Raw genomic sequence first — 10681 nt, forward strand, 5'->3', positions numbered from 1 at the left:
GGTTGGTGGTTCGATCCCCAGCTCCACCTGACCAAGTGTCGAGGTGTCCTTGAGCAAGACACCTAACCCCAGCTGCTCCCGACGAGCTGGATGGCGCCTTGCATGGCTGACATCGCTGTCGGTGTATGAATGACTGTGTGAATGGGTGAATGTGAGGCAAATTGTAAAGCGCTTTGGATGGCCATGTGGTCTGTTGAAAGCGCTATATAAATGCAGTCCATTTACCATTCCATTTTACCATAATTCTTTTGTAAACCAAGGTCTTTAAAGTTTTGTCCGGTTAATCGTCCTGAAATCTCTGCTGTGGTGGTACACTATCTACTTTTGGGATTGCTAACAACAGTGGTCAGCCAACAAGACAATAAAAACACAGAGAAGATGTATCACTACGCAGTATAATGTCGTTAACAGTGGCAAACCTGTTAGCTCAGCTGTAGCGGATGGGGGTGTCACTATTTTCAAAGTCAAATGTGTATAGGATTATATACTTAAATTCTACATTTGACAACATTTCCGCAATAAAGATGTGTGTACAGACTTTAGTATTTGCTGATGTGCTGTTTAGAATCAGAATGAGAAGAATTTTAATTTAGAATGAGGGTGAGTAAATGATGGCATTTTTATTTTGGCTGAACTCTCTTTAAAGCAGCAGATGACAAAACTGCAGCTCACGCTTATAATAAACAGTCTGTAATTGTGTGTAACGTGGGAGACCGGTGGCTTTTACTGCGGCACCATACGTTTCACGCTTTTACAAAGAAATCCCACATTCTTTTCCATTCATCAGTGCTGGAGCTCTGCATTCAGATATTATCGTGCATTTTTAAAGGCAAAACCGTGTGATCGGCCACTTATGGCTATCATTACGAAGTCAACAATTGCTGTCAAATCGGACAGATACTAAAGCACTTGTCATAAGCTAAAGACAACACTGCAGTGTTTAAAAAGTCATTTCTGATGACTGACATCACAGTTTACATGTATTTTGGTGCTTAATGATATTTTAAGGATAAAATAGAAGGAAAGATGTTGATGTGAACAGCAGATAGAATAATTTACAAGAAAAGTCAGTCTGACAATTTGAAGATAATTTAGGTAGTTTAATATGTATTTTTTTTTTTATTAAGTGTACAAATTCAAGCAGATTCAGAGTGTCTATTGTCTTCTGATTAAAAAGTTTTAATGCCTCAAGAATTAATTTTAGCCTATCTGTATAAATTGTGTATCTTGTTTTTAAATATGGAGTTTTCTTTTTGACTAATGCACAGTTTTGACTGTGTTGTAGCTGAAGCACCACAGTTTCTCACATGGGATCAATACCTTCATATTTAGAAAAATATGAAGACTGCAATCATATCAGCGGCCAAAGCTCTTTATATCTTACATTGAGCAGACTGCCTCACAGGGTCATGATCAAGATCATATGACTAGCTGAATACTACATAATTTATCTTGGTAACACCCTCCCTTTACCAGACTGGACTGCTTTCACATGATGCTGCGTTCACAGTATCTGTAAGCTATAGGAAATAATTATATATATATATATATATTATGTGATATAAAACAGGATCTACACAATATAACAACACTTTTTTTTTAAACGAAAGGATAAACCAACCTTTCGTTTAAGGATATCTAAGAGATATCAGATAAACCAGTTAACAATATTTGAAATGATCTGCAAAATGACATCACCGTGAAGTTGAAAAGCTTAAACTGTGGACTGATCTGTCTCAGATATAGATAGATATACTCTCATGGCAGAAGCAGCAAGGTGACGTTTGACGCGCTCTAATGACATGCACCCTGTTTTCTGTTCAACCTTTCTGTTGATCTCTAAATATAACCGTAGGGTAAGAAACGGTAAACATATTCCTCTTGCATTACGCAAGGGCAGAACAGTCACGTGTGATTTTCTTATATATCTTACCCTGCTGACACCTGTGAGAATCATTTCATGGGATGGTGTTTCAGCAAACCTGTTGGTGCACAAGCAGGAGAATTATTGCATGGTTACGTCTTCATGTTTAAGATACACCTATTGGCATTTACAAGCACTGTAATGAGCACTGTAGCCATATTTAACGGTGTAATATTTCTAACCCTGCAAATTAAGTGTTTCTTCTTGTTTATGAAAGGGCTTTTTATGAAGAAAGCGGCACACATGAATTACTTCTCTAATTATGGCTGCTGATTGAGGGCCTTAGTAATGCACTGTATTAAAAAAACATGTTTTACAGCCCTATTGTGAGCCATATTGATGATTTGGTTGTTGACATTAGTTTTTAAACTGTAATAATTGCATTTTCAGCTCATCGTTTCTAGACAAGTTTATTTCCCAATGGGTTCAGTTAAATGTGTCTAAACCTCACAGTGCCTGCTATTTTGTTAACAAACACATCGTACTGATTTAGATTGACATAAACTTTAATGAAAAGATGACATCATTCTTATGTAAAAGATTTTATTATATTCTTTCTATACAGCCAATCACACGTAATAATTTATAATTACTAAACATTCAATTAAATACATTGAAAGCACTGAAATTAGGCAGGTGATGTTTACAAATCTTTTTTTATTTTTTTTATTTTTTGGTATTAGCCTACGGCTTTACCCCAAGGAAAGGTTGAAAGATGTAAATTACAGAAGACAGAAACCCTTTTTGCTTCCTGTTTCCAAAACTAACTTTTTTGTTTGATCTATCTGTCTTGAGACATGCAAGAATACTGAAAAAAAAAACATGGATAACACTCAGGAGGCACACTTACATTATGCTCCAACCCATCACTTCTCAAGAGGTTCACTTAACTGAGCAAACGATAAATCTTTTAATCAGTTTTTGAGCTTTTAAAATTAAGCTAAAATAACGGCTTAGTTTATAACTATGCAATGGTCTTTTCTTATGTTATCAAATAATGTATACTGATAGTAACGACAGATTCATACAAAAAAAAAGACCTGCTATTTGTGTACAATAAATAAAACAAGCCCCAAACATCGAAGAGTTGGAGAAATTTCAAACATCACCTTCTCACCAGTGGAGCCTCTAAAGTGAATGGGTGCCGTCAGAATGAGAGTCCAAACAGCTGATAAACACATCACAAATAGTCCACACAAACTTCATATATTTTTAGCCTGAATCTGTGCCTATTTTTTTCCTGATTAGACTAAACTACTTTTTCACTGGAGAAAGCAATATTATGGATAGAGGACCCATATTTAAGCCTACTTGCATTACTTGGATTATTGTGATGTTTCTATCAGCTGTTTGGAGTCTTATTCTGACGGCACCCATTCACTGCAGAGGATCCATTGGCGAGCACATGACAAAGTTTCTCTAAATCAGGTTCAGTGAAATACAAACTCATCTACATCTTGGATGAGAGTGAATACATTTATACGAAATGTTTCTTTTTTGGGTGAACTATTCGTTTAATGACTCTCTTTGTCAGGGCAAGAATTCTACATGGGGTTTTTGACAACACAAACCATTTCATATAAAACTGTTAATGTGAACTGCCAACTCAGCACAAATGGCTCTCCAGTGCATTCTTTAAAACTGATTCAGAGGCCTTAACCAACAATAAGCAAGTGACTAGGCAATAAATGCAATCCTATGCATTTGTTTTGGCATTTTTTTTTGGCAAATTTCTCATATTTAAAAAAAAGTTTTCTTTGAAAGGGGCTGGAGAGCACATGTTGCTCAGACTGTTTGCTTTCTAATTTATATCAATAAACATTAACATACTCAATGTGTGTCCCTAAAATCTATTACAGTACAGGCATCACAACTCTGTCATGTGAAGTGAGTTCAGTGAGGAAGGATGAACTGTTGGCTGTGTGGGGTGTCAATAATTACTTTCCCATCTGAAACTCTCCCTTCTCCTATTACCATGAGTTGAGCCATAACAGAGCCACAGAACAGAGAAAGCACCACAGCTAATTCCAGCAGGACTTGTGCCCAGTGCCCAGAGATTTTAAAGCCAGAATGCAAGCCAAAATGCCTGCAAATGTATTGTTAAAGATTACGAACCATAGGCCATTTAAATCTATTAAAGATGACCGAAAATAATCCCAGAGTATGTGAACGTTTACTACTCAATAATCTCAAGTATTGCACTTTGGCAAGTCATAACAAAACTATCCCCAACTAACATGTGGCATTAGGCTCATCACATTCTTGGAAACACATCCTGTTCCCTAGACTAGCAATAGACCCCTTGTTCTTATAATAACTTGGCATGATATGTTTTAGAGTGCACTTAAAGATCACCAAAACACATTAACAAAGGTTTCTATGGCTTTTTCTGCTGTTTTTAATGACCGTTCCTTAATGATGTTGCCCCTGTATTGTTTACATAAAGCACATAGCAGTGTATAATACTCCAATTTCCATTCATTCTTGTCAGCAATAGCTTTTGGCAGTGTCTCATAATTAAATCATGATTGACGTGAACGGCCCCCGTAGAGTGTCAAACTCATATAACCATTTATGACTAGCATTCTTTGTAACGACAGACAAATGATTTCCATAGAGTTGCGAATTTACTCGGACTGTAGAAATTCCTTTGGTGCTTGTCTGTTCAGTCTGTTTTGCGCGGCCCTCAGGGGATGGGCCCGTTCTATATATTTCAGCAGGAAGATCAAACTGTGCCTGACATAAAATGGAGACTGAGAATGAAACCAGATTGTTTCCACCATCAGCTGGATGACAGAACGCTTGAGTAGATGCAGCAGATGCTTAAGGCATTTAGTGAGCTGTCTTCGTTGCAGCACAACATTACTGAGCACGAAATATAATGTGCGATATTCCCAAATGAAAGGGACTGGTGGTATTAGCAATGTCCATTTAATGTAGCATACATAAGTTCAGGCAGACTGTGGAGGTAAGTCCTTGGAACACACAACTCCTTTCAATTGCCAAAAGCAAAATTCATCTGCAATAAGAGCGGGCTATGCATTCATGACACATGCATGTAAGTATCTAAAATCTAAATGGTGATCAGTGCAAGAGCAATAAGGATTTTTAGGGGCATTATGATGGTAAAACTGAAACACAAGTGCCCCCAAAAGCCCCTCATTCTCCCTGCGGCATTACATTTAGACTTTATCATTTCAGATCAAATGCTTTTGCAACAGTCTGTGTTGATTTTGTGACTACACTGGTTCCACGAAGAATCTTTGACATTAATGGAACCTTTCCATCACACTGGAAAAGGGTTCTTTCGATTATTAAAATATTATTTGCCTTAAGAAATGAATGGTTCTTTTAAGAATTGTTCACTGAAAGATCCTTGGAGAAACCAACAGTTTTTCTTTTATGCAATCATTGTGGAAACTCCCTTATGGAAGTGGTATAGTGTGAACAAGTTTATGCACAACTTTTATGCAATAAAACCATTTGCATCACAATCAGGCACAAACATGTCAACATGATGAAATCATATTCAATTAAGTACCTGTTACTCATACAGTTGTTTGAGAAATAACTACCTTAAGTTTAACTATGTACTCTTGTCTCGCTGTTAGAGTGAGTCCCAGAAGCGGGACTTTGCGGGCCAGTTGGATTGAGATTAATACTCATCTTGCCCCCAAAGTCCCGTCACTGAAATCACAATGTATTTAAATTCACAATGCATAATAAAATATTAACCAAATTTTTTTTTTTTTACACTGATTAAAATTGTAACACTGAAACATATGCATTTTCTGTGAAGCTCCTTTGTATTGTGAAAAGTGCTTTAGCCTACAAATAAACTTGAACTGAACTAAATATGTGAAATTCCATGCATGCTCATTAATTCAACATTTTAGGCTTGTTTCGAAGACATCTGATAACAAATCACAGCAAGTGACCTTCTTCAGCCATGACTTCCAAGTGAAAAATGTTACACATATGAATGCATATGCATGCACTAAAATAATACAGTGGGTACAAAATCGATCAGATGAACTTTTCAAGCGTATGACTTGAGGAAGACGTTAGAAAGCTTTATTAAAACGCTATCCGACCGACCTACTACGGGCTTTTGTTAGGAGACACAGGCATCAGTTGAGTCCCAGACAGTGTGTTCGGCTCCCTGGAGAGTTCAGGTACTCTCTCAGACACAATCTGTCTGCTTCTGTCGGGAAGCAATATCCGCGAAAAGGGGCAATAATCACCTAAAATGGCATGCTGTTGCTTTAAAAGACACATCTCGATACGTCCCAGTTAAATTCGAACGCAAATTCCCATTGTACGGGTTCGAAGAATGTCTATTATGACATCATCAGTGGAATGAATAAGTACTCTGCCCCAATTCCGATCACACCTGCCAGTGAAAACACGCGCAAACGCACATCGATGTAATATCGCTTAAAACTTACCTCGAATGAATAAAGCAGCACAGGGGGACTGAAAGAAACATCTGGCCGATCTGAATGAGACCTTGTTTCTTTAAGTGCACGCTATACGTGCTCCTGCTGGTGGGATGAGCAAGCGTCTGGAGCAGCAGACTGACTCTGTGCATGTTAAGATCTCTCTGCTCGTGCATTGCTTCATGGTCACGCTACTAGGTAAGCAGGGGCCGTGCAGGGGGAGATGCCATTTTCAGCAACACACGCCAATTGTGTGCTGAATTCCTTGCCGACATTCTCCAGTCTATTAAAGATCATCAATGGGGTGGCTGGTCATCTTGCTGCCCGATGCTTTTCCTCTGCTTTAAAAGGGAGCGAAGTAGAACTGGGGGCTGGCAGTTTCTATTTCCCTAGAAGTCATTTCCAAATATAGAAACTAGGAAGGGATGTTCTTAGAAACCCCCGAGTCGTTATGACCGAGTTTGCTTGTTTAGTCAGATAAATGCTCGTGTTAGTTGAACGGAAGACCTAAATTAAATTAATGATGCAACTGTATATGTGTATGCAGTTTTATATCGCGCTTGTTCTGCGCTGAACGTCACAGATATGTCAGACGCAGAGTCTTTGAATACGTGAAAGCGTGATTTATTAATCTGCAATCAAACCTGTAGGATTACTGTATTGATTTCTTGCTCTTTGTCGCCCTCTGTTGCTGAGATTGTGACGTTGCTTTTTTGCAAAAGATGAAAATACCGTGACGTCACGCACAGACAACCTTCCGGGTTCCTCAGACAAGATGCTGCTGATATTTTTTTTCCACGTGTACTGTATATATAATCATATTAAACATGTATCAGTCATACTTACCGTTTTATAAAATAGATTTAATTCAGCATTTAAATTTGGCTGACGGGTCAACATTTCTTAGCACATAATTGTTTTTTTTAAATAAAATTGAACATACTCAGCAGAACAACACAATTTAAGACACAATTTCACCACATTACAAGTTGATATTGATTAGATCGAAAAGCATTTTTTAATGCAGCTCAGTCAGTCGTTTAATTGGATCCACTGGTAATGCTGGAAATATGAAACCTCTCGAATTTAAAATGTTCAAAAAGCTGTTTATATATACAGTACAGACCAAAAGTTTGGACACACATTCTCATTCAAAGAGTTTTCTTTATTTTCATGACTATGAAAATTGTAGAGTCACAACGAAGGCATCAAGGGCTATTTGACCAAGAAGGAGAGTGATGGGGTGCTGCGCCAGATGACCTGGCCTCCACAGTCACCGGACCTGAACCCAATCCAGATGGTTTAGGGGTGAGCTGGACCACAGACTGAAGGCAAAAGGGCCAACAAGTGCTAAGCATCTCTCGGGGAACTCCTTCAAGACTGTTGAAGACCATTTCAGGTGACTACCTCTTGAAGCTCATCAAGAGAAAGCCAAGAGTGTGCAAAGCAGTAATCAAAGCAAAAGGTGGCTACTTTGAAGAACCTACAATATGACATATTCAGTTTTTTCACACTTTTTTGTTATGTATATAATTCCACATGTGTTAATTCATAGTTTTGATGCCTTCAGTGTGAATCTACAATTTTCATAGTCATGAAAATAAAGAAAACTCTTTGAATGAGAAGGTGTGTCCAAACTTTTGGTCTGTACTATATATATATATATATATATATATATATATATATATATATATATATATATATATATATATATATATATATAACAGGAAACTGATGAGTGTTTTGTTTTTTACACAGTACTGTATCTGTAGGGATGGCAACAAATCTTAGAAGTAAATGCAAAAAAAAAAAAACAGTGTATCACGGGCTGCAAGATTAAAGAGGTATTATAACACACATTATACCACTGGGTTACTTTAGGTAAACCAATGCACTCAAGCAATCAAACAACATACACTGCCTATAAGTGAGATTTCTCATGATTTATGATATGATCTTACACTCTGCTTCTGGTAACCCACCGTCCTGTTCCAGCACAACTGGCCGAAATCTTAAAGTGATTAGAAGACCTGGTTCAGGTGTGTTTTGTTTGATGAACCCCGGTAGCCCATACAGACAAATCATATCATGCCCATTTCTGAATTTATTTCGTTCCCAATTTTACAAGACCTTGAGCATGTTAAGGAGCGGTGCAGCATTGTGGTAAACCTGTTTTGTTCTTCAATTACATGCATTTTGAACCCAGGTTGGACTGTATTGGACTTAAAAGGCACGGACGGGGTTCGAACCCGTGATCTTCGGTTTACGAGACCGACGCCTTACCACTTGGCCACCGCGCCTGCGCTCTGAGACACAGTTTCCGACTTTATATTATGAACATCACTCAGCTTCCAGTTTCTATTCTGAGACCCAATGAGTTATCAGAGGATACTCGCATCATAAACGGCATTTAGCGTCTACAAAACTACCCATGAATGTTCATCGCATGAGAGCAATGAACGCAAGACCATCACATCACATCACATCTGATTTTCTCTGCAGAAATGTCGAGTGTGAGCAAGCATCTATCAGATAAATGCCTGTGAATTTTATATTTTGGACTGTTTTAACGCTGTCAGTGGATTGTATGAAGTGGAAATATGTTGCATTTAACTTAAAATTGTAATTTACGATCACTTTAGCCCAGAAGAAAAGTCTCTTGAATGATCATAAAGGGTTCTCATGAGTGATTCGTAAGTATGTTATGCCTGTAAGGAATTCGTTTGGGACTTTAACAAAACTATGCTGTGTCATGTTGAAATAATAAACGATAGACTTTTGACATATATAATTATACAAACTGAAAGGGAGTATTTCACATTTGTTTTCTTCTGGAAACCTTGCTTATAAATGAGTAGTGTCTCGGTGAATCAGCTCGTTGCAGTGAATTGTCCGAGTGAACCGATTCGCTAAAATGGATCGGTCTTCTAAGGGCTTAGTTCACATCCAGTTCATTCTCGTTACAAGTGATTCGTTACATCCACCAGGGGAGGCTGTTGAATCGTGGCTTTACTTAAGATAAAAAAAATAAATCATACTGGAGAGTAGGTTTTGTGCTCTGTCATGATTACCATGCCCATAATATATATTGAGGCTCTGGAGCTTCTGTCTAGACCTGATAATATGTGAAAAGTAATGGAAGGATTCTTAACGCAGTGTTGTTGTGTACGTGGGTCAAAATATCTTCATGGAAAATAACCCAGGCTTTGGACTGGATTGCTTTAACTCTAGGATTTGTTTTGTATCAGAGTAAACAATCCAGTGTGTTCAAAATAATGAGTTTTGCATGATCATCTTAATCAGAGCCCAAATCTTTTCTCTAAATTTCTATTTACAGAATCTTTGTGGCAGTGGCTACTCGCTCAGAATTATATAAATACACATAACTGGAACCCCAGCCTGACTCGGCTGTGAAAATAAATCTGATTTGTTTATCCCTTTGATTGTTCATTAAAAAAAACCCCACAAAAATCTAAACTGTCACTGAAACAAAACAAAAAATTGAAAAGGGGGGAAATCTCATCATGAAATAAACATTCTCCAATACACGTTGGCCACAATTATTGGCCCCCTTTTATTCAATACTTTTTGCAACCTTCATTTGCCAAGGTTACAGCTCTGAGTCTTCACCTATAATGCCTGATGAGTTGGAGAACAGCTGAAAAGAGATCAGAGACCATTCCTTCATCCAGGATCTCTCTAGATCAGATCCTTCAGATTCCCAGCTCCACGTTGGTGCTTCTCCTCTCTAGCTAACTCCACTCATTTTCTAGAGGGTTCAGGTCAGAGGACTGGAATGGCCATAGCAGAAACTTCGTTTTGTGCTCAGTGACCCATTTCTCTGTTGATTTGAAATTTCGTTTTGGATCATTGTCCTGAATGAAGATCCAACCAAGCCCCATTGTAAGATTTCTAACAGTGGCAGTCATGTTTTTTTTATTTTTTATTATTTGATAGAATCCATGATGCCATGTGTCTAAACAAGATTTCCAGGACCTCAGGCAGGAAATATGCCTGCATCATTAAAGATCCAACTGTAGGCCTATATTTATCTGTAGGCAATGGGTGCTTTTATCTCTTTAAACCCATCTTGTGTGTTCCAAAAAAAATAACAATGTTTTTTAGTTTTATCTGACCATTACCTGACTCAATTTAAATTTCCAGTTGTGTCTGGCAACTGAATATGCTGGAGTTTGTTTTTGGATGAGAGCAGTTTATTATTATTATTATTATTATTATTATTATTATTATTGAAAAACAGTCTCAATCAACTTGTGGCGATGTTGGTGCTGTTTGATAATTTTTTAGGCTTTCTGAC

At 37.7% G+C, this 10681-nt stretch overlaps 1 non-coding gene across 1 annotated transcript; it reads right to left on the reverse strand.

Moving 5' to 3' along the window:
• Positions 1–8591: 8591 nt before the first annotated feature.
• Positions 8592–8663, reverse strand: trnat-cgu (transfer RNA threonine (anticodon CGU)). The gene has a single exon. It is a non-coding gene; the product is annotated as a tRNA-Thr (tRNA).
• Between the last annotated feature and the right edge of the window lie 2018 nt (positions 8664–10681).

The sequence above is a fragment of the Carassius auratus genome, chromosome 3 (genome assembly GCF_003368295.1).
Source record: "Carassius auratus strain Wakin chromosome 3, ASM336829v1, whole genome shotgun sequence".
Lineage (NCBI taxonomy): Eukaryota > Metazoa > Chordata > Actinopteri > Cypriniformes > Cyprinidae > Carassius > Carassius auratus.